The sequence below is a fragment of the Psammomys obesus genome, unplaced genomic scaffold (genome assembly GCF_907164565.1).
Source record: "Psammomys obesus unplaced genomic scaffold, mPsaObe1.curated_primary_1811, whole genome shotgun sequence".
NCBI lineage: Eukaryota > Metazoa > Chordata > Mammalia > Rodentia > Muridae > Psammomys > Psammomys obesus.
In genome coordinates this window covers 48,570,614-48,595,732 of record NW_026587216.1, presented here as the reverse complement: position 1 = coordinate 48,595,732, position 25,119 = coordinate 48,570,614, and the positions used below count along the sequence as shown (strand labels likewise).

General features: G+C 40.3%; 1 protein-coding gene and 1 long non-coding RNA gene across 2 annotated transcripts in view; one reads left to right on the top strand and one right to left on the bottom strand.

The window, feature by feature from the left end:
• Positions 1 to 25,119, top strand: part of Nkain3 (sodium/potassium transporting ATPase interacting 3) — a 581,394-nt gene that overhangs the window by 359,780 nt on the left and 196,495 nt on the right. The window lies entirely within an intron of this gene.
• LOC129673744 (uncharacterized) lies at positions 7,503 to 12,921 on the bottom strand. Its single transcript, XR_008719694.1, has 3 exons — positions 12,784 to 12,921; positions 11,198 to 11,425; positions 7,503 to 7,829 (listed from the first exon to the last, which is right to left on the bottom strand). It is a non-coding gene; the product is annotated as an uncharacterized LOC129673744 (long non-coding RNA).

The window sequence follows — 25,119 nt, the reverse complement described above, 5'->3', positions numbered from 1 at the left end:
AATGAGGTACAGAGCTAAACAGAATTCTCAACACTGGAATATTGAATGGCCAAGAAACACTTAAATGCTCAGCATCCTTAGTCTTCAGGAAAATGCAAATCAAAGACTCTGAGATTTCATCTCACATCCATCAGAATGGCTAAGATCAAAAACTCAAGTGACACCACATGCTGAAGAGGATGTGGAGAAAGTGGAATCCTCCTCCATTGCTGGTGGGAATGTAAACTTGCACAACCACTTTGGAAATTAGTTTGGCGCTTTCTCAGAAAAAAATGGGAAATGATACCTCAAGATCCAGCTATACCACTCCTGGGCATAAATCTGAAAGATGCTCAACCATACAACAGGGATATTAGTTCAACATTATTCAAAGCAGCTTTATTTGTAATAGCCAGAATATGGAAGCAATCTAGATGTCCCTCAACCAAAGAATGGATACAGAAATTGTCATACATTTACACAATGGAATACTAGTCAGCAATTAAAGACAAGGAAATCATGATATTTACAGGCAAATGGATGGAACTAGAAAAGATCAGTCCAGAGTCAGAGAGACATGCATAATATATATTCACTTATAACTGAATATTAGCCTTACTATATAGGATAAACATTAAAATTTACACACCTAAAGAAGCTAAATGACAAAGAGGGCCTCAGGAAAAATGCTTAATCCTCATTCAGAAGGGAAAACATAGACTCATATATTTGAATGCTTAGTCACCAGGAAGTGTCACTATTTGAAAGGATTAAAAGGATCAGGAGATACGGCCTTGTTGGAAAAAGTGTATCACTGGGGGTAAGCTTGATGTTTCAAAAAACCATGCTAAGCCCGGAGTCTCGCTCTCTCTTCTGCCTACAAATCAGGATAATATTCAGGTACTTCTTCAGTACTCTGCCTGTATGCTTCCATGCTTCCTGCCATGATGACAATGGACTAAACCTCTGAGACTATAGGCAAAACCCTGACTAAATGCTTTCTCTTATCAGCGTTCCCTTGCTCATGGGGCAATCTCCTCACAGCAATAGAACGCTGACTAAGCACTCAGCATCTGAGGGAGGTACGTGCTGACACATTCTCTGCTGCACTTTTACTTGCATGTTCCTGGACCAGCTTTACTGTTCTAACCACCATCCTCAACCCAGTGTGAAGCTTTAAGTAAGATTGAGAATGCCAATTTCTAAGAGACATGGTTCAATCCTATTGATAACATGCCAGGACTTTACACTAAAGACATTAAGAAAAAGGGTTCTATTTGAGTCAGAACCTGGAGAGATTTTTATGGATCCATCCAACTATAGATAAGTCATTTAATGTTTTTTTTCTAAAAGTATTTAATTAGAGTTATCTTTCTGTATTCATTTTTTAACATGTGAACTTTATAAATAATGTATTTAGAGTTTATATAAATATAAATTATATATAAACATAAATTTATATTATGTACATAATAAAAGTAAATAATATTAAAAGTACATAAAACCAAACAAAATTTATAAATGTATATAAAAATGTACATTTGATAAAAATATATTTTATTAAATGTGTACAGAACCCACAACTCCCTGGAACTCAAACTCCAGAAGATCTTTTGGCTTCCACACACATATACACACACACACTCACACACATGCCTGGTATACACACAGACATACAAGTATACATGAATAAAAAACAAATGTTACAATTTTAATTTAAAAGTATAGCACATATAGACCACCACACAATAAAATACCTAAGACAGAGACTTTTCAGAAAGAGAAATGTCAGCTCAAAGTGGTAGAAGTGATTAAAAAATTATTTGTGTCCCCAGCTCCCTGGCAAGCAAATCTAATGAGTGTTTAATTTACTCCCTTGCTGTGAAATCAATTCTTAAAGACTGGGCTTTCATACTGTATTTCACCAACTTCAGATTAAATGATATAAAGGAGGCAGATTTTTAAATACTGGATAATAATTGCATTATCTACGTCTTGTCACTTCCCATGCCTAGTAAATGAAATAGTCTGCCTTAGAGCTCGTTCCTTGAAAGTTATTCTGACCTTACATGTAAGCGACATGTGCTGAGAATCTGTGGAGGAAAACCTGCACATAGCAGTTATCCACAGTTCCGGGAGAAAGAAGATACTGGCTGTTCTGGGAATTGACACACACAGAGAGAGCAGAGAAGCAAACCTATTCATAAAGGTGTTGATAAATTGTGATAAGTTTAAGCCAGTCCCTGTGCCAGATTGTGAGGAAAGCAAATTGTAAACAGGGAAGGCAGAGGGCTGATCCCTAGATGGAAGGAACCTTGGCACCAAGCCTGACTGTGTCCTCTTGGTGGTATGGGGCAAATGTCAAGGTCCAGTGGCTACTATGGCAAGAATCATTAACCTGAGAGGAGATATGATCGGCCCTCCTGGGGAGAGATGTCTAAAGGTTAGGCAAAATTTAACAAGCTGAGGAGGAGAGGTAAGACTGTGTGAGACAGAGAAAATGGGAATGTGGAAAGACCAGGTGTGCAATTGATAAAGGATGTACAGGGAAATAAAAACCCAGGAAGTCTGAAGTTTAATCCTTTGAATAATCTGGGGACAAGAAGAAAACCTGGGGATAAAAATACGGGATAGGATGTAGAAGGCACACTGCACTGAGTGGAAGGATATTTATTTAATGCAGGGTTAGTCAATGCTGGTCAGAGGAATTCTAATAAAAATTTACCTCAGACAAAATCAGCAACAAAGCATGCTGAGATTGTTCTTCCGGAGGGACACTGTGCTGAATGAGCTGAGGAGTGTGGAGGTGCGGAGGACAGCTACTAACAACTGTGACACGGGGATGGAATGGAGTTTAGGAGGTGTACAGAGAGGCAAGGTTTTCAAGGTTTGCTAGAGAATGGATGAGCAGAGTGGGAGTATGAGAAAGGGATGCACTTTCAGGTTCCTGGGTTAGACAACTCATTTATGGTAGTAGCAGTTACTAAGAAAAATGAGCAAGACAAGAGCTGTTTGGTTTAGCTTGTGGATTCGTTTGAAGCAAGTTGGAGAACACTGGGTTGAAGATAGCTATGAGCCCACTGCGTGGTGATCCCTATGGCAAGCATGATGGTGTGACGGTGATCTCAGTGAGCAGCCTGGTATGGAGACAGAGTTGTGGGGGGGGTAATAAGACACGTAAGCCAGGAGAGGCCCCAGTGGCATCTTAAATGTGTGAGGAGCCCAAGATCTTAGCTAATGCTCCTTATAGACCAAAGCTAAGTCCTCACACTGCAGGGGATGGAGGGGGCATAGCAAGGGTAAGTTACAGTAAAGTCCGAGTTCGGAGGGACTTGGAGAGGCAGAAGAGTCAATGCCACCCGGGCAGCTTCATAGGAAGCAGTTAGTGTTGAGGCTTCTTCGTGATTCTTCATGATGACCCTACAGTACTGCTTCCCAGTGGGTCAGTCGGTGGAAATGTGCCCATTCAGCTATCTTCTGGTTTTTTTTCCAGTTCCTGCCTCTAAATTACCTCCTTTGGGCTCTTACCACTTGTAAAACTTAGCCCTTCCAGACAGCCCTTTGAAGAACACAGTATTTCCCTGGGTGATGGGGCCTGGGTGTTACGGATTGCAGTTCTCCATCAAATGGTCATGATAATGGCTGTGCTCAGTCAGCAGCCCCTGGTAGAGGAGAATATGCAAAGAACGTTCATGACAGACTCTTCTCAGAGCAAGTAATAGAGTTCCTGAGAGGAGAAACTCCTCTCAGAAAAGGCATTGTTCCCAAATTCCCACTATTACCACCAAAACAGCAATCAAATTTCAATGTCATTTACAAAGGGAACACATCATAGTTACACTGTGAAAGATGTTTTTGAGTTTGTCTTCTTTTGAGGTTAAAGAAAATGAAGTAATATCCACTTACAAGTAAGTATATACCACGTGTGTCTTTCTGCTTCTAGAATACAATTTCTCCATCCATTCCTTTGTTGAGGGAAATCTAGGTTGTTTCCAGATTCTGGCTATTATGAATAAAGCTGCTATGAACATGGTTGAACAAATGTGCTTGTTGTGTACTTGAGTATATTTTGTACATATGCCTAGGAGTGGTATAGCTGGATCTTGAGGTAACACTATTCCTAATTTTCTGGAAAAGCACCAGATTGATTTCCAAAGAGATTGTACAAGTTTACATTTCTATAATATAGGATAATCATACTAAAATCTGTACACCTAAAGAAGCTAAACAAGAAAGAGCAGCCTGGGTAAGAGGATCAATCCTCATTCAGAATGGCAAACAGGACAGATATCAGAAGAGGGAGAAAACAGGGAACAGGACAGGAGCCTACCACAGAGGGCCTCTGAAAGACTCTACCCAGCATGGTATCAAAACACATGCTGAGACTCATAGCCAAACTTTGGGCAGAGTGCAGGGAATCTTATGAAAGAAGCGGGAGATAGGAAGACCTGGAGGGGACAGGAGCTCCACAAGGAGAGCAACAGAACCAAAAAATCTGGGCCCAGGGGTCTTCTCTGAAACTGATACTCCAACCAAGGACCATGCACGGAGATAACCTAGAACCCCTGCACAGATGTAGCCCATGGAAGCTCAGCCTCCAAGAGGGGTTCCCTAATAAGGGGAACAGGGACTGTCTCTGACATGAACTCAGTGGTTGGCTCTTTTATCTCCTCCCCCTGAGGGGGGAGCAGCCTTACCAGGCCACAGAAGAAGACAAGGCAGTCAGTCCTGAGGAGATGAGGGAGGAAGGGTCGGATTGGGAGGGGCTGAGGGAGGGGGCTACAGTTAGGATACAAAGTGAATAAATTGTAATTAATTAAAAATTAATTAATTAAAAAAAGAAAGAAAATGAAATAGAAAGATGTTTTGCATACCTGATCACAGACAGCATGCTGAGCACAGATACTGAGGGCTATATTTCTGATATCATCACTTAAGTGCCCATGTCTGGTGTATGTCACAGCTTAGCCTGTGTTCAGACATCTGTCTTTGCTTTACTTGTTTGTCTCATTATTTTCTGAAGAGGTGAAAATGGAAGTCATTGTCAATGTTGGTGACACATTCTTGACATGTTTTTAAACACAGTGTAACACTACTGAAGCTGTTAAAACATAACAGCTAGTAATTTTATATTGTCCAGAACAAAATTTTCTTTATATAAAAAATATAAATTTACACTTCAAGAAAATTTCCAATAGGAATACTCTAGTCTTTTGCATGAATCGTACATGAACATTTCAAATTTAAGCATACCTTCATTGGCATATAATTTTAATTTTCCACCAGTACCTGGAAAAAATAAGACATTTTCCAATGGAATAGAAAGTAAATTTGCAATATATTTTCCCTCCGAGAGGAACAAATTTACTAAAATATTTTTGAGGTTATGATTACATCATTTCCCCTTCTGTTCTTCCCTTCTAAACCAGTGGTTCTCAAACCTCCTGATGCTGTGAGCTTTTAATACAGTTCCTCACGTTGTAGGGACCCCAACCAAGAAATTATTTCATTGCCACTTCATAACTGTAATTTTGCTACTGTTTTGAATCATAATGTAAAGAGCTGAAATGCTGTATATATGATAAGTGACCCTTGTGGAAGAGCTGTTCAGTCCCCAAAGGGATCTCAATCCACAAGTTGAGAACTGCTCCTCTGAACCCTCCCCATTTACAACCTCCCACCCAGACCTGTTCTTTGCTGCCTGTAGTTCTTTGTCTAGAGTTGAGGCCTCATGAACATTCACCCTTTCCATTAGCCTGTGTATTCACTATCCTCTGCTCATGTTTGGGCAGCCTTGTTGGTGAGATTTTTATGGGTGTAGCCCCTCTGACATTTGTAACAGACACAATCTCATAGCAAAATCCCTGCCATTCTGGCTTAGTTTTTTGTTTTTTGTTTTGTTTTTTTTTTTTTTCAGAATAATACTAGAAGATTTTTTTCTTTTAATTCATGATTGAATTGTTATTCATACTTTATATTCATATATGCATGATGAAGGGGTTCCACATCCTTTTTAAAGTACCTCTTTATGGTCTGAATTGCTCAAGAGAAACATCCAAGGAATAAGAGGAGGAACAATTGTCAAGTCTCATAGTGAAATTTGCATTAATATCTAGTAATCATTCTCTTAAATCTTATTGACAAAAATTGTCCACAAGGCTGTAGGAGGATTACATCTTACTTTATTCAGGCTTCTGTAGTAAATAACATGAACTGGGAGGCTTCTATACAGAAGATATTTAGCTCTCATAGCCATGGTGTTTGGGAAGTCCAGGACCCAGCCATAACTGACTGAAATCATGAAGTCTTCTCAAAGATCCCACTGCCTAATCCATTATTAACATGAGATTTGGGATTTTGACATTTAAATTTAGATCACAAAGGGAAAGGGGTTCAAATATTCAGACTGGCAATGTGGAAGGAATATGCTTAACACCTTTTATAACAGATCAATATTGTTATTTAATACAGTAGAATTATTTGATATTAAATATTGGTATATAAAAGATAATGCTGCATTGTCTCAAAATTAAAAATTAATAAGAAAATTATTTCATTTAAAATATAAACCAAGCCAAATTATCATTCCACTGAAGGAATAATAAAGACGTTTTCAAACATAGATCTCCTAAAATTTATCACACACACACACACACACACACAAATACAGGAACACATACAATGACACAGAGGAAATTTGTGACACCTAACAAGGGAGAGGTGGTCAAGAGAAACGGGAAACAGGAGAGAAACAATTGGAAATTTACAGGGAGATGAGATACCAGGGTTATTTCTAAACATAGGCCTGGCCCCAGTGGGAGAAGGATAAAAGTGCACGGGTCGGGCAGAGCAATGATGCTATACGCACTCTATACTTCAGAGACAGTTCAAGAAAACAAGATGCTAGTGCTCGGAGGAGAAAAAGGTGACTGGCACCTCTGTAATGGGTTATGAGGCTTAAAGCTCAGATGGCCAGGCAGCTGTTTGCAGATTCTGTCAGGATGTGGCTGGGGGAGCCGGAAAGGGGGTCTTGTCTTCCTCCAAAAGCAAGTCCTGCCCCTGACATAGTTGACATACACATAACTCAGCGGGAGGATGCTAGCAGAACAGAAGATACACTAAGGGGAAAGGGAATAAGTAGTGAGAGGGAAAGAAGGGTAAGGCAGAGAAGGTAGGGAGATTGATAAGAACTTTTGAAAAGGCCACACAGAAATGTGTGTGTACAAGTGTCATAAATGTTACCCAAAATATGAGGTCATGTTCCTCTCGGAAGCAGATAGCCTAATAAAAACCCCAGTTAGTGGTGACCCAGAGACACCCCCCCAAAACAATAGAAGGTTTTTCCATTGCTCTTGGTTGATACTGTGTAGACTTTTCCTAGGGAGACATGGCACACACACACACACACACACACACACACACACACACACACACACAGAGAGAGAGAGAGAGAGAGAGAGAGAGAGAGAGAGAGAGAGAGAGAAGTAACACACAGCTACTCATTTTAGAAAATGAGTCCATGATAGACCAAAGTAATGACTGCACCTATATCTAATTTGGTGAATCAGTGAGTTTTATCAGGAACATATGGGTGAAAGGCTATTTACAGGAGAAGAAATTACACAAAGCCAGCTACATAAAGACAGTTCTCACTGGTGACAGCTCACAAAATCTGGAAACCCGGCGCACAGTGCACAGTGCACAGGCAGCTCAATGTGTTGGAGAGTCTTTCCAGGTGGATCCATTGGTCTGAGCCTCCTCCTGGCAGTCCGGCTGGCACTGGCTTCTTCAAGGTTGCTTGGCTGGTTGTCTTGAGAGTGAGTCTTGGTAGTCTTGTTAGTTTATATACGCTGAGGAGAAAGGGATCTAGTGAATCTGGTTAGTTCAAGGAACTCTGTGCAGCTACTTGAACTGTTTGCTTCCTATCTCAACAGAACTTCCTTATGAGATAGACCGTTTTATCTCCACTTAGAATCCTGTTGATTTACCTCCTCCAAATAGCGTATCCTAAAACGTCCTTTTTTTCACTTTTCTTTTATTATTATTTTTTTTTTCTTAGGCGGTTTCCCTACAAGATGGAAGGCTTTATTTAACTTTGGGGAAACTGCTGCCCAGTAGTTGTCCACCAGAAACTGGTGTATGCCCTATTGTCGAAGACACTGTACGGATTTGTCACAGCACACAGGAAAATAAGTTGATAGAGACCAGGAAGTTTTCTCCCTGCTTGTTAGGTCTCATAGTAAGAGAAGGTTGCGTGTAAGCTTCTTCAGGGGAAGACAAATCCTCAGTAGTCTACCCAGCTATGAACCCTGAGCACTACCACAGTGCTGCCGCAGCAAGATATGTCCATAGGTACAATTGCAGGAGAAATATTATGCAGATGACAAGGTGTTTCTTGATTGGAGTGAAGGCCTGTTCCACATGCAGAAATGTATGCCGGGTATTATATATCTGGATATCTGGCTAAGACCCTGTGACTAGGAAGCTCATAGGCCACAAGAATGAATCTATTACCATTTTTTAAAAAATTATATAGTATCAAGCTGCCCTCCAAATTCCTATTTCTATGCCCATAGTTTAGTGCAGCTCTCAGATTTCACCAGAGAAATGTGTTTGATCGGGGGACAGTCATTAACTGAGGAATTCTCAATCACATGCAGAGGTTAAGTGTCAGTGAGGTACTCAGCCATAAGTGGGATACTTTCATTTTAAAAGGTCAGGGAGGACCTTGGCAAACTGTGTTTTCTGCATTTGTGAACCTAACAGCAGCGCCGTCCTGGGCAAGACTGGGCCAGCAACCTTTAAGCGTGAAGGGAGCAAAGTGCTTTTGAGAACCCCTGGTTGATAGTTGCTACAGGAAGGAAAAGTCAGTCTTCCTTATGGTGTAGACCTGTGGGTCTACCATATTCAAGTGGGTAGATCCTTACCCTTGAGTATATGCACAGCACAAGTTTAACTCTGTAAGCTATTTTTAAAAAGGATAACATGAAGTTGGTAAAGGGATGGAGAAGTTTGGAGAAGATCTAGGAAGAGTTATGGGAAAGACTAGTTAGTGAATATTGTCAAAATATATTGTATACAGGAATGGAATTCCCAAATAATGGATGTAAATGTGTTAAAAGTATCACTAGTCTGTCATCCAGGTATTCATTGAAATATTTAGACAGGAAAGTGAGTGACATAATCAGTTTTAAATTATAACATTCTCTCCAGGGTGAAAAATAGATAGAAAGAAGTAAGAGCAGAAAACATGAAATTATTTAGAACTCTATGATACTGCAGCAAAGCCATTATAATTAATCTAAAATTCCATTAGTTAATATAGGAATGATCAAAGAGGCGAGGACATAATACAACCATATGAAACTAAGTAGAACTGATATAAACATGGAGAGGCAAGGTAAGAGGGAATAGCTCTCAGATTTCTAGATGACTGTGTTGATGGTAGTCTACCACTCAAATACAAATACAGGCTGACAATGAGAAGACCTGACACCTAGTTATGGTGGGAGGTGAAGACATCCACTTTGGACATGGCAAATCCTGAGGGAGTTGTCTAAGAGGCAGCAGAATATGTGGTTTGTCATTCAAAGGGAGAGAAATATGTGTTTTGGTATCCTAAATAAAACGAGTAGAAAAGAGATCCCTATAAAGTAGGAAGAGCAAGCTGGAGTGAAAGTACAGCAGCTTATGAGCAAACTCCTGGTGTTCAAACACTAAAGTAACTGAAGCTTTGGAAGCATTGGCGTAGGGATCACATAATCATATTTCTTTCAAATACACAAGTAAAGTCAAGCAAAAATCCTTTCCTGTGGATGTAGCCCAAGTGCCATTCTCCTAAAAAGGGCAGAACGATAGCTCCAGAGAAGTCCAGAGTGAGGACGGCACAGAAAAAAAAGACTTGGTGATAGCTCCACTTGAACAATGGCTTGGCCATCTCAAAAGCAGGAGAGCCTGTGTGACACTGACTTTCCCACCATCTCTGACCGTGGCCATTACGGAGTTCCCTTTATACTCCTCGTTTCCCAATTTAGATGATTCCATTCAGCACAAAGTTCTAATGTCAACTGTAAAAACTGGGACATCGACTTTTAAACTGGACAATGTTGCAGTGGTCTTTGAAATCTCAATGGCTCTTATTTTATATCTCAGGAAGCATTCCAAAAAATGAAAGGAGTAAAAAATAGTTGCATTGAATTATGAAATCCTGTTTGGAGCTCTTTGGCAGTGTTAGACAATGAGTGTCACAAATTAGGGTCTCACTTGGTAGACTGTAATTATGCTTAAAAATTATGTTTCTAAAACCTGAGTTATTTTAGCCTTTTAATTTGTGAATTTGAATGAATGCTTTTACAATTTCTCTGTGTCTAGGCCCCGTTGTTTCCAGGATTCTCTTTCTTCCCAGCAGCTCTTTTGCAACCTTCACCTCCATCATTTTCTTATTTTAAAGGGAAGTCTGTGCTGGTACTTTGCAATTCTGAGGTTGCCTCCAGCTAAGACTGTTCTGGGAAGATAAAGAAACCAATAAACAAGACAAGAAAAAGGAAGTGACCAGTAAATCCACATGTGAGGAAATAATTGGAGATTTTATTAAAAATCCATTTGTGTGAAATGAATCCCTCTAAAATAAAAAAGTTCTGCGTTTTCTAAACTCAAACTTTAAAAAGATCAATTTCCAATAGATGAGCTCATGTTAGTTCTTCCTGGGTATACCTGTCTTTAGTTTAGTTATACTGCTTGTACTGGAAACAAACATTATCTAAACAATTTTAACTCTTATATCATTTAAATATCAGACTGTATATGGAATATCTTTTTCAGGGTAGCTACCAAACTGTATTTGAAATTTGCTATTATTTATCAGCTTGGGACAATCTCGTAAATATTTCATAAGCACACAATGAAACTACTCAAAATGTCAGAATCTATTAGAAATTGTAATAATACACGATTACATTTACTCAATAATATTCACTTGCGTGGATTAGTTAGTCAATATTCCACACTTAATTACATCCATTTGGATCAGTTTTACATAGTATGATACAAAAGCAAATTACACCCTGCTGTATGCCTACTGCCAATCTCATAACAGGAAGCCAATATAATTAAATCACTTTTTTGCCATCTTCCAACTTCAAAGTTAATTCCCCCGGTGCTATTAATTTCTCCTATAACCACAAATCAAAAAAAAATATATAAAAAGAATAAAACTTACCAATCCCAGAGCATCCAGAAAGAAAAACCTTTGTTTTGCTCATCATTTTACTTTCTGAGCCTTATGTACTGTTGAAAACACATCATGCTGCTAACGTCCTGTGTCATCCATGGCAGCCTGTAAAATTTGCCTTGGTGACAACATAGCAGAAAGAATCCTTACTTGGGGTGTGTGACCCTTTGAGCAAAAGCACTCCAAACAGCATTTGCTTCATCCTGGATGGCCTTGCTGTGGAGAATGGGAATAAAATTACCCATCATGTCACTCTGTGAATATTAAGGGAAGCACATGAGGAAAGCTCTGTGCCCGTCCACATGACAAAAATCACACTAGAGAAAGCAATAGCTGCAAGCAATTCAGACCTCTCTATCTGTATCTGCGTTTCTCTTGGGTTTTTAGTCATTTTCATCAATAATGGCGCATCCTAAGCACTCCTTACTCACAGATCCCAGAACCACAGCGTGAAGGTCCAGTTCTGCAGCATTGGCTTTGCGGAAAGCTTATGACCCTCTTAGTTTTCCAGTGCAGTCAAGGTGCTTCCTCAGCCCTTTGTCAATGACAAGGGCAGGATCAAAAACACAGCACCCTATCTCTCAGCAAAACTGAATTTTCTAAAAAGGGATCAGGGAAAAACTCTTCATGTCTCCTTGGAAATGGTCATTTTGGTTGCTTCTATGCAGAAGTTAATTGAGTTTATCATTAGGAAACTGAGTCAGTAGCTTTTTATTATTGACAATAATCGCTATTCTGTATATCATAAATAAATGAGACTCATCCATTCATATATTATGGCTCACTTTTGAATAAATATCATACCATAAAGGTACTGAGTCTTTAAAATCAGTACAGAATGTATAGCTTGTACTTGGTGATATATCATTGATGATACATGGATTTTAAAATACTGTTAAAATAATTTATTTGTTTCCTAGCCTGTGCATCTGTTGGCTTGGTTAATAATTTCATCCCCCTGTACATCAGTTGGCTGGAAAACTACTACCTTAGCTTTAGGAAGTGAAGTATTGCCTGCTTGTTCCTCTCCCTTATGGCTGCAGGCTACACTGTAATTCTCATTTGTCCTACTTTGCTCTGGACATATTTTTTAAGTGTCAGAATGTTCTGCATATTTACATGGCAATATATATCTGGAATGTAGAGGTTATTCAAGGTCCTTAAAATAGAGTAATGATAAGGAGGAGATTGACAAAAGTGAGAAAGAGGTCCAATCCAGTGGAAAAACGTGTTCTCAGTGCCCTCTTCCATAAGAAAAGGCATCATTTTGCACTGTTCTTCTGTCCACTTCAGTCAGTAGTCATTTGTGTCTCCATAGAACTTCTTTTTCACTGGCTTGACTATCATAAGAACACAAAGCTAATTAGTAACATAGCCCAGAGGCAACCCAAAGGATTCCACTTCATTTCTATGTCTAACGAAGCCGGCCTCCAAAGCAGATTTACTCACGTCTGTATCTCCTATGCCCAAGGAGCAAAGATTTATTCTGTAAGGACCCACCTTCATTCAGTGCCTTGTATCAAGGGAATAGGAATGAGACAGCCTTGGATTCAGAGACCAGCTCTGGCACTTACCAGAAACCACTCCTGAGATCATGTCATGGTTTGGAAGGCAACAGGATTTCCTGGGTTGAATACAGAAACAGGAATCGTGAGTCCTGCTTTTTCTGCACTTGTTCTAGTACTTATTTAGTAAGTAACCTTGAGCAAACCGCTTTCTTCCTCTTCTCCCTATTAAAGAAAAAGAATTGATTTTGTGGTCATACCTCACAAAGATGTAATGAAGACGAGTAGCATACGGTTACAGCAGCTTCAGAAAAGAACTCTGCAGAGCACATAATTAGTTCTATAATCTGTAAGTCTGGATTGTTCACAGATGCCTACGGTGGAAGTAAACATGCAGGAACTAGCTTTTATTTTTCCCTCTCTAAGAAGAGGAAATAATTTAGCTCTACCCCAGCTCACATCAATATAGGTGGTTACCTAGGGAACCCCTGCACTATGTTATGGAAGAAATGATGCATATGGTGGCCTTAACACCATAGATATTGAGGAAATGATTAAAAGCGATCAAACAGCCAAAGACTTCACATAGCTGTGCAAACCATTTTTTGATAACAAAGAAAAGAAGTCTGATCAAAAGTGATTTGAGGTGGTATTTAAGTTCATAACCCAATTCTGGATATGGAGATGTCATAATGTAAAATTAAAAGCTAAAACCCCTGAGAATCCATATTATCAAGACTCCATGTGGGCTTTCCTAATCTCCATCTCTCGGCTACACAATAAGTGAGTAAGAAATGGATCCTGAGTAGCTGAGATCCAAATGCAAGTGTGGACTGTGGACCCACCGGATCAATGCACTGGTCTCTCCAGGGAACTAGGGGGCCTTGGCTTTTGTGGCCCAAACTCACCTGATTCTGCCTGCAGGGTATCTGCACCAGAGAAAAGCTATTCTACACAAAATCCCTTTGTAAGCTTTCTGTACCTTTGCAGATTTTCACAAGAATGGGACAGGGATCACTGTAGAAGCACATGGTGTTCAGTTAGTTGAAACACTGAGGGCATGTGTACAAATCTTTCTGGCTACTTAGATCTACTGTCTGGGTCAAGCTCCTGCTCTGGCCTGTTTCCACACTCTGCTGCCAGGCTCAGCTCTTTTCAGTTAGGCTGCTATGATCATGAGAACAGTGAGAGCCTTGCGTGTGTGAGCTATAGACACCACTTAGCTCCCTACTTGGCACAAAAGCTCCTGAACTTCACATCAACTGTTGGTGATTTTAAAGGACTGGTCTCATTATGTGTGTTCACTTACGTGCTTGCCTTTTTCACTTTCTTCACTCATCATTTTGGAGGAAACACTATTCCCCACCACATCCACATCATAGTTGCCAATCTCTACCTGCTACTGTCCCCTACAATTGAACCCAATTGTTTATAGAGTCAAGACCAAGCAGATTCGGGAAAGCGTGATCAAGTTTTTTGGGGGAGAGAAGAGTGGCCTTACTGAAATGAAAGTATTAAAAAAACAAATAAATCTCTTGGAGTGTGAAAAATAGTGAATAATTTCACAAAATGTGCACGTGAATGATATCAGTTCATCTAGCTGTGTCCATTTCAATAGACTGGGGTAATAGAAAACAGTGAAGAAGAAATTCATAACAAATGTAAATAAGATGATTTTAAGTCAATCTTATTTGTAAAATCTCTGAAATTTTAGGATATGACATTTTCCTTGAGAGAAAAAAAATATTACAAAAAGCATAGTTAAGCAGATAAGGAGTTTATGTATGGCAGAGCTTATTTTTCATAGTATTTATAGCCTCGTATTTGTATTGTGTTTGAAGAGGAGGGTGTCATAGTATTGTACAGTCAAACATCCTGTCCACTAATGACAACCTATTATTGCTATGATAACAACTGGGCCACGTGTCATAATATTTTCAAACTTATGTTTTTGATACACTAGAAATCTCCCATTTGAATGGCTAATTTTATTAAATGTAGCCTATATTTCACACACACAGAAAGACCTATTCCTCCCTTCTCGTAACTTTCTTACCCCAGTGGTTGCTGGCTGGAGGAAAAAGTATCCTCTAATTCCAGGTAGTCAATAGGTCCTACCTCAGCTGAGGTCTTTGGTCCATGTTCCCTGCATATGAGGCTTGCTGGTCTTTACTGTCTTTGACTGAGAACTGGTAGGCCCAGCCATTTTTTTCTAACTTGCTGAACCAATGAGTGTAATTGGAGTTACAGGAATGTGGGGGAGGGGTCACTTACAAAAGCAAGAAAACAGCTGCATCACCAAAGCACTGGTGACAGCTCACAAAAGCTGGGGACCTGGAGCTCACAGCACAGCCTGCAGGCAGCTCAACAGGTTGGAGAGTGTCTTTTCCCAGTAGCTCAGCTGAGCCTTTTCTGGGAAGCTGAGCTGGTCTCCATCTTCGAAATCAGGTCTTCAGGACTGCAATGTCATGTGACAAGAACCCTCACCTGTTCAGCCACCCTGCAGTACCAGAGCAATACAATTTTCATCTTAAGGAGAAATGTTCTTGAATGACTCAACAGCCTTTGCAACTTTATTTGTGTCTCGTTATACCTCGATACAATTTTGCTGCAAATGCTATAGAATTTCTCATTTTGTTTCTGATAATTAAACAAATAAATACACTTCTGGGAAAGCTTTTGTTGTCTTGAATTCTTCAGATATATGTATTAAAATAGCTTCCATTTCTCAATTTAAGTTGCCCAGGTTTAATGCAATGTCTGAGTTTGGTGGGATTGGATGTTGTTTGTCCTTTGATTGCTTTCTCAGACAATTAGGAATAGCACTTCCTCAAGATCCAGTTATACCACTCCTAGGCATATATCCAAAATATGCTCAAGTATACAACAAGGACATTTGCTCAATTGTTGGTATAATGTTCTTTTGGAATGTATACACTTTATCCTTGTTCATTCAAATGCTGATTTCTCTCCCCCACTCTCTGGTTTCAATCCGACATTGCATTGTGATGCTTATTCTAAGCATCACCTCTCTCAACTTTGTGTAAACATGCCAAAATAAATCAACTAGCCACAATGTTGAGCAAGGGAAAGGAAGCAGGAAGAGAGGGAAGAGCCAGAGGACAGGAAGGTAGAAGGCAGAGAAGGAGGGAGGGGGGCAGGAGAGAGCTGGGAGAGCAAGGCTGGAGGAGTGATCTTGGAACGACATGGAAAGATGGACTGGACCTAATATATCACTAAAAGCAAGTATAATGTGGGAAATATAAATGTTAGGAAACTATGAGGGCCTGGAGGTTTAGGGTGGAGTATCTATTGCCCAGCATTGTGAGCTAGTTTAACTAAATAAATCATAGCCTATGTGTGGTGATTTGGTTATACAGCTGTTTAGGATTAACAGCAGCATTAATAAAAGATAAACCAATAGGAAATATTAATCACAGCTTACAACACTCAAACATGTTCATAGCAGCTTTATTCGTAATAGGCAGAATCTGAAAACAACCCAGATTGAAATTGAGTTACATTTACACAATGGAATACTACTAAGGCAATTAAAAATAAGGAAGTCCTGAAATTTGTAGGCAAATGGTAGAAACTAGAAGAGATCATCCTGAGTGAGGTATCCCAGAAGCAGAAAGACACACATGGCACATACTCACTTATAAGTGGATATTAGACATTTAATATAGGATAGATATACTATAATCTCTACACCTAAAGAAGCTAAGCAAGAAGGAGGAGCCTGGGTAAGATGCCTAATCCTCATTCAGAAAGGCAAATGGGATAGACATCAAAAGAGGGAGAAAACAGGGAACAGGACAGAAGCCTACCACAGAGGGCCTCTGAAAGACTCTACCCAGCAAGGTATCAAAGCACATGCTGAGACTGATAGCCAAACTTTGGGCAGAGTGCAGGGATTGTTATAGAAGAATGGGGAGACAGAAAGACCTGGAGGGGAAAGGAGCTCCACAAGGAGAGTAACAGAACTAAAAATCTGGGCCCAGGGGTCTTTGCTGAGATTGATACTCCAACCAAGGACCATTCATGGAGATAACCTAGAAGCCCTGCACAGATATAGCTCATGGCAACTCATTCTCTAAGTGGGTTCCCTTGTAAGGGGAGCAGATACTATCTCTAACATGAACTCAGAGGCTGGCTCTTTGATCACCTTTCCCTGGTGTGGGTGCAGCCTTACCGCCACAGAGGAAGTGCAGGCAGTCCTGATGATACCTGATAGGCTAGGAGGCCCCTGTTTGATATTTGATATTTATGTGTCTTTCATGATCATTCTCCACTTCCATATTGAGGTAAAGTCTCTCAATTAGGCCCAGAGCTTGGGAACACTGCCAGTAGCTAGTCTTGCTTGCCAATTATCTCTGAAGTTTGGTGTCTCTGATTTCTGATTAACACGCTGGGACCTGCGGCATCTTCATATCTGGGGATTCAATCTCCAGTCCTCCTTCTCATGTTGCAAATGCTTAAACTACAGAGGCATCTCCTCAGCTGGCCACGGTATTTCAAAAGTGTTTCAGGGCCCATGTGCTTGCTTATCCGTATGATATATTTCCTATCTAAAGATGCTGCCTATCAACCACTCCAGATGGACAGGGAATAATGCCAAATCTTTTGGACTTTAGAGGTTAAGGCTCCAGGGAACTTTGTCTGAGAAAGGGTGACAGCGAGAAACAACTTTTTTTTTTTTTTTTAAAGATAAAGACAGTTGCAGCAAGGTCTTACTGAGTTTGAAAACTAGAACTCTTGGGATGTGGCTTAGTATTATTAAAAATTTCTTTTATTAGTTTTTTAATTAGCATTTAAAGAAATGTCTTTCATTACAATATTTTAATCATACACTATTCTGCTTGATTCTTCATTCACTCCCTTCCCTTATCCCAATGCCCTCCTATTCATTAGTCTCTTGGTCTTTTTACTTTCTCATGAATTCTCTTACATATGTTTTCTCCCCTGCTCTCTCTTCTTATCTAACAGTCTGCTTGTGACCTATTTACAGAACACGTACGTATATATGGATACATCCATAAAAGTTAATATCCAGGATTATTCATGTGGAAGAAACTATGCAGTTTTTGTCTTTCTAAATCTGGTTACTTCACTTAATACAATCTCCAGTTCTATCTATTTTTCTACAACTGTAATGATTTCACTTTTCTCTGCAGCTCGGTAAAATTCCATTGTGTATCTTTATCTAATCGTGTGTTGCTAGACAGTAAGGTTGGTTCTCTTTCTTAGCTCTTATGAGAAGTGCAGCAGTCAGTTCGGGTGTAGCACCATCTGTGGTAAGATTTGGAGTCCTTGGTGTATGTGCCATGAGTGGGCTCAGTTCTGGCAGCACCTAATGCATGTTGGAAATGTAGCATTCCAAGGCCTGCCTCAAAACTGAGTCAGAATCCGGATTTTAACACAACTCCCAGGAAATTTACATTCACAATCAAGTTTGCTGTGCATTGGAATAAAACATTTCAAACCTTTGTTTATTCTTCTGTGTTTGTACGTGTGAGAGGTGTCTGCGTGCCTGCATATTTGTGTGTGCACATGTGTGCATGTAGGTTTATGTACACGTGTGTACCCATAACTGTGGGAAACAAAGGTTAAAGTTGGGTGTCATCCTCGGTCACTGTTGACTGTAAGTTTTGGAGCTAGAATCTCTTTTTGAACCTGGAGTTTATAGATTCATCTAGACTGACTGGCCAGTGAGTTATGGGAGCTCCCTGCCTCAGCCCACCCCCAGCACTGTGCTACAAAAGTGTGGCTTTCCACCCGAATTTTTATTTTGGTGCTAGGGATCCAAACTCAGATCCTCGTGTTTGCCTCATAAACACTTTTACCGCCTGAGCCATCTCTCCAGCTCAAAACATTTCAATCTTAATATCCTTGAAAATATTAGGTTTCGTCCCTTGTTCCTCCTTAATATTATCGGAGGTTCTTGGCTAAGTTTCCTATATACAAGACTGAAGCTCCCTTTCATCTTACCAGTTATTCAGAGCACACCACATAGTCATTAGAGTAAAGCACTTAGGGGAAAGACATGTAGCCATGCTTCCTGCCCCTTATTGCACAGTGCCCTACTGTCACCCTGTGCACTCCTGCTCTCCTCCAAGGCTCAGTCAGTTCATCTACATTTTACAGAGCTGGATTTCAGTGTGAAGCCATTCCCATACAGTGTCCACACAGACACTAACCGTTACTCATGGCCCCTAACGTTGTCTCAGAGTCTGCTTCCAAGGCAACCAAAATGGCAAACTATCTGAATTCCTTTCATTCTTCCATTTTGGAAAATGTATTTCATCAAGTGACTTTCTGCTTGGTGTATAATCATGCTGGAATGTATAATTGAGATTTCAGGATAGAAGAAAAATCAATACAAAGGTAAGGACACTCGCTGTAAAGTTATCCCAATGAGCACTGTGGCTTTGGAGTCCATTCACCTTTCTCTTCCTTGGTTCAGCTGTTGCAATGACATTGCCCTTGTATCCATTCTTCAGGACCCTGCCATGGTAAGTGCTGCAGTGTGACAGATGGGATTGTCAGAAACACGCTGGGTATTCAAATACTGCATTAGTGCATTATGCTTACTATAGCCCTCCTTCAGGGAAGTATGATTGCCTCTTAGTCTGTGTATTCTGCATGTTGAGGGAATCAGTGACTATGGAGTCATTTTCTCTGAAGAACAGAAGTGGATTGTCCTTTCTTCTTTCTATACCTTGTGCTTCAAAACTATGAAGGAGGCAGATTGTCCATGTTTTGTGCACAGCAAATTCTCATCTAAGAATTGAGTATGTTTTTTGAACTAGACTTAGATTATCCAAATTTGGAAAGTTAACACTTGTATGAAGTCTGCACTATGAACATCAAACTGTACTGATGGTGAGGAGAGACAGAGTGTGAGTCCTTGTAAGAACACCATCCTTCCTTTTGTTCTCCAGATGTAAAGATGCCCCTTATCCTTTAAGTGAACCAAGTCTGACATCCTCGGGCATGGTCCTACTGTGTGAGGAGCATCTCATCATAGACACAGCCTTTGAGAAGTGCCTACACTCACTCAGAAGAAGGTAGAAGCTTTATCCCTGTGATGTACATTACTCATCTCTGCTTTAAACTTTCTGATGTGACACAGAAACCAGTTGTCGTACTATTGATACAGGGAAGTCTGGGGTCTCCCTTGGGATTCTTGATCTCCTCTGTAAAAGAACTTAAGAATGGACCTAAATGGAAGCCCAAGGCTGAGTATATTAGAGTTAAGGGGGCGGGGAGTAGGCAAGCATTAAAACTCAGCCGCTGCCCAAAAGAGAATGAATGAGGGAAGTAAAAAAGCTATGTCATCTAAGCTGTCCCATATCGGATACATGACAGACCAGAAATTACGTGGCAGGAGAATGAAGGCTTTAGGGAATGAAAGGAAGCCCCCCCCCCAAAAAAAAAAATAAACACAAAACGTTAAGAAAATCATACTTACAAAAAAGTTAGAAGAGAAGCTAAGTTTCTCTGAATAATTCAGAGGAATGGCACACTTACAAATGGCATGGCTACAGAGTAGTAACCTACTGTGTTAGGGGAAGGGATTTGGAAAAGGAAATTACTATATCTTTAAATGAGAAATTGGTTTTACCAAACCCTTTAGTGTGGCTTACAGAGTGATAACCTTCCAAAGGATGATTTCTTGGCCAGGGCACTGAGGTGTCCAACTGGAGGGTAATGTCTCCATCCATGAGAGGCATCCTGTTCTCTTGATAAGAAGTTTGTTTCTTTCGTTTTGTCATTTGCTATAATAGTTAACACTATCAACTCTATTGACATTCTTCTGTAGTTAAACAGGCAGGAATCAAAGTCGGAGTTTCTAAATCTTTAGCTACCACTGTATAAATGTGAGTGGTTTTTGCTAAAGGGGAATAGTCACATTTTTAATTAATTAATTTTTTATTAATTATAGTTTATCCACTTTGTATCCCAACTGTGCCCCCACCCTCATCCCCTCCCAATCCTATCTCCACTTCTCCACCATAGCCATCCCCCAGTCCACTAATAGGGGAAGTCCTCCTCCCCTTCCATCTGATCCTAGCCTATCAGGTCTCAACAGGACTGGTTGCATTGACTTTCTCTGTGGCCTGGTAAGGTTGCACCTACCTCAGGGGGAGGTGATCAAAGAGCCAGCCACTAAGTTCATGTCAGAGACAGACCTTATTCCCCTTACTAGGGAACCCACTTGGACACTGAGCTGCCATGGGCTACATCTGTGCAGGGGTTATCTCCATGAATGGTCCTTGGTTAGAGTATCAGTCTCAGGAAAGACCCATGTGCCCAGATTTTTTTTTCTCTCCTTGTGGAGCTCCTGTGCCCTCCAGGTCTTTCTATTTCCCCCTTCTTTCATAAGATTGCCTGCACTCTGTCCAAAGTTTGGCTATGAGTCTCAGTCTCTGTTTTGATACCCTGTTGGGTAGAGTCTTTCAGAGACTCTCTGTGGTAGGCTCCTGTCCTGTTCCCTGATTTCTCCCTCTTCCAATGTCCATCCATTACCCTTTCTGATGAGGAATGATCATCTTGCCCAGGGTCTTCCTTCTTGTTTAGCTTCTTTATGTGGACAGGTTTTAGTATGTTTACCCTATCTTATAGGTATAGTATCCACTTATAAGTGAGCATATACATGTGTGTCTTTCTGCTTCTGGGTTAATTCACTCAGGATGATCTTTTCTAGATCTCACCATTTGCCTGCAAATTTCATGATTTCCTTGTTTTTAATTGCTGAGTAGTATTCCATTGTGTAAATGTATTCCCGATTTTTGACAAAGATGCCAAAACCATACAATGGAAAAAAGATAGCATCTTCAACAAGTGGTGCTGGTCTAACTGGATATGTACATGTAGAAAAATGCAAATAGATCCATACTTATCACCCTGCACAAAACTAAAGTCCAAGTGGATCAAAGACCTCAACATAAAACCAGACACACTAAACCTGTTGGAAGAAAAAGTGGGGAAGAACCTTGAACTTATTGGCACAGGACACAACTTTCTGAACAGAACACCAACAGCACAGGCTCTAAGAACAGCAATCAATAAATGGGACCTCATGAAACTGAAAAGCTTCTGTAAAGCAAACGACACTGTCATCAGAACAAAATGACAGCCTACAGACTGGAAAAGATCTTCACCAACCAACCCTATATCTGACAGAAGGTTAATATCCGGAACATATAAAGAACTCAAGAAGTTAAACAGCAATAAATCAAATAATCCAATTAAATAATGAGGTACAGAGCTAAACAGAGAATTCTCAGTAGAGGAATATTGAATGGCAGAGAAACACTTAAATGTTCAACATCCTTAGTCATCAGGGAGATGCAAATCAAAATAACCCTGAGATTTCACCTTACACCCATCAGAATGGCTAAGAGCAAAACCTCAAGTGACAATACATGCTGGAGAGGATATGGAGAAAGAGGAATCCTCCTCCATTGCTGGTTAGAATGTAAACTTGTAAAATCATTTTGGAAATCAGTTTGGCACTTTCTCAGACAATTAGGAATAGTGCTTCCTCAAGATCCAGCTATACCACTCGAGGTTTATATCCAAAATATGCTCAAGCATACAACAAGGACATTTGCTCAACCATATTCATAGCAGCTTTATTTGTAATATCCAGAATCCCGAAACAACCCAGATCTCCCTCAACTGAAGAATGGAAACAGAAAGTGTAGTACATTTACACAATGGAATAGTCACTTTTAATGGACACAGTTTCCTTCGGGAAGTAGTCTACTCTCTTACTGCATATGGTCCTCTTTGGAAGTCAGTTTCAAAGGCAACTGTCCACTAAAAAAGCTAGAGGCCTCCGGCAAGCCTGTGGTCAAATGGATTCTTTTCTGAGGCTTTAGAATAATTATTTGGAACCTTAAAAGTAGCAATAGTACCCACTTTTTTTCATTTTTTTATTAATTACACTTTATTCACTTTGTATCCCCTCATAAGTCCCTCCCTCCTCCCCTCCCAACCCCACCCTTCCACCCTCTTCTTCATGCATGCCCCTCCCCAAGTCCACTGATAAGGGAGGTCCTCCTCTCCTTCCTTCTGATCTTAGTTTATCAGATCTCTTCAGGAGTGGCTGCATTGTCATCTTCTGTGGCCTGGTAAGGCTGCTCATTCGTCTTTTAACCCCAGCAATGGTGGTATACTCTAGGGCGAAGTTTGGTTTCTGTTTTTTCTTGTGTTGTTAGTGTTGCTCTGTAGCTTCTTTCACTCCTAATGTTCCTAAGCAATATCCCCAGCCTAACATCTGTGTGAGGCCCCTCACATGTACTCACACGTGTCTCCTTCCTTCAAATGTATCTATATTCATTTATAAAATATGAAATTTTGTCTCCTGCTTAAAACTAAGTACTGCATTTACATTGATGTACATGATTATATTCATACATTGATATATGAGCAACAATGCTATATACTGTGCACACTAAACAGAGCAGAGAGGACCAGCAAAGTGCTCATCTGAGTCCCCAAGTCCTCAGTCTTTCCTCCTGTTTATGTGCAGAGTGTCTAACGTCTTCCCATGTGCGCATCTCCTCCGGTAAGTTCTGCTTGCTCTATGACAGACGTTTTCTTCATTCTCACACATCTGAAATGTTTCAGCCTCTCTGTGATATGAGTCAGGAGGATGAAGACAGGCCAGCTCTCATCCTACTTTCCTTGTAAGTTGAGAGTTTTGTGAAACTACTAGACAAGCTTTACCCTTTAAAAAAATGTCCATACCTGTATAAAAACCTCCCGTTTTCTTTCAAGTGATCCTGAGAATAGATTCAGATGTGATTACTGAAAACTAAGGATATTTGTGCCCTGAGATATGAAGTATGTTCTCACTATAGAAACCCAACTCACATGCCTTTTTGCATCAGGAAGGTATTTAATGTGTGGATCTTCTTGAAAGCATTAAAATATAAATTCTGATGTAAAATTGTACTGGAAAACTACATAGCTAATGCTTTTATTATTTTCTTTCTAGATTCTTCATTTTTAATAAGAAAGTATAAATTACATGGATTCTGTGAGATAACTCTTATATCTGAACCTTTTATTTTGTAAGAAACATTAAAAACTCAACTCCACTAACCTAATCTATTTGTATACATGACTCAGCCTTTGGACACAATTGATTCTTGAGATAATGCTATTATTAAGTTCTGTACCTGCCCCATTATACCTGCCTATGACCAGGCTATTTTTATTGGTATAGCTTTCCCGGTAGCAGGAAACAAACAAAAACAAACAAACAAACAAACAACAAAAAAGGCTGCATTTGTCCCAAGTGTGACAGTCATAAAGTTGGGTAGAGAATGTTACCACTGTTTTCCAAGACTTTCTGGTTCTCAGTCTGACTCTGGAGCTGGATAGCATGGCCATCCTAAGTTGATGGTTAGCGGCATGTGCTGGCCACTCTCTGTAAATCACATGTCCCATTGCTCAGGTTGTGGTGGGCTCTAGTCTCCAGAATCACATGAATTCCCAAATGAAGTCCTGGGGAAAGGACAAAGGAAGGGAACGACACTGCACAGGCAGTTCGTGTGCTCAGCACACCCCACACAGCGAGCAGCCGTTGTGAACCTCAGAGAGAAGACGCCCACCCACCTCGTTGTGAGGAGTGTCTCACACGTGACGAAATGTAACTGCACTTCACCGTGGGATCAACTGCTTAAGGTGGCTCGGCTCTGAATGACTCAGACTTCTATACTTAGGCGTGTCCTAGAAGGGGATTAAGAAACACGAATCTACATTCCTAGACATCATGAGACTTTTGGATGAACTCAAAAATACCCTTTTTTCAATGAAATGAAGAATTTCTTTCTTGAAAGTGACCATATGCTTGTTTGTAGACAAGCCAGGAATTAACAGCTAAATTCCGATTCGGTGACTGGTGCTTTGTTACCAATTAGCTTGACCTACAGAAAAGCAATCCTACTGTTTCTACAGATTCATTTTTAGTGTTAGTCACGCAAGCAGGTGGAGATACCTGGAAACCCCAGCTGTGGCAAGTGTCTCCTTGAGAGGCTAATTTGCAGGGGAAGGCCGGGAGAGTGTTTTAATGGTGTAACTTCACAAAACAGATCAATGTCCTTGCCATGACATCTGTGGCCAATTACAGAAGCTCTAGATGGGGATAGTTAGTGGGGGAGGGGAATGCAGCTGAGGTATCTGGTCCTTGCCATGATAGTCATCGGCGAATTCTTGGCCCTGCTATAAGGCACCCATGACCACACACCCCTTCTGCTCAGGCCTGCCTGAGGAGTTGAGGAACAGAGTGGCTGGGCACAGCTTTTGTCTGGAAGCAGATAGTTAATTATTTTTTTCATGTTAACGCTTCTGAGTTTCAGTTTGATCATGTGCTAAATGAGGTTATGG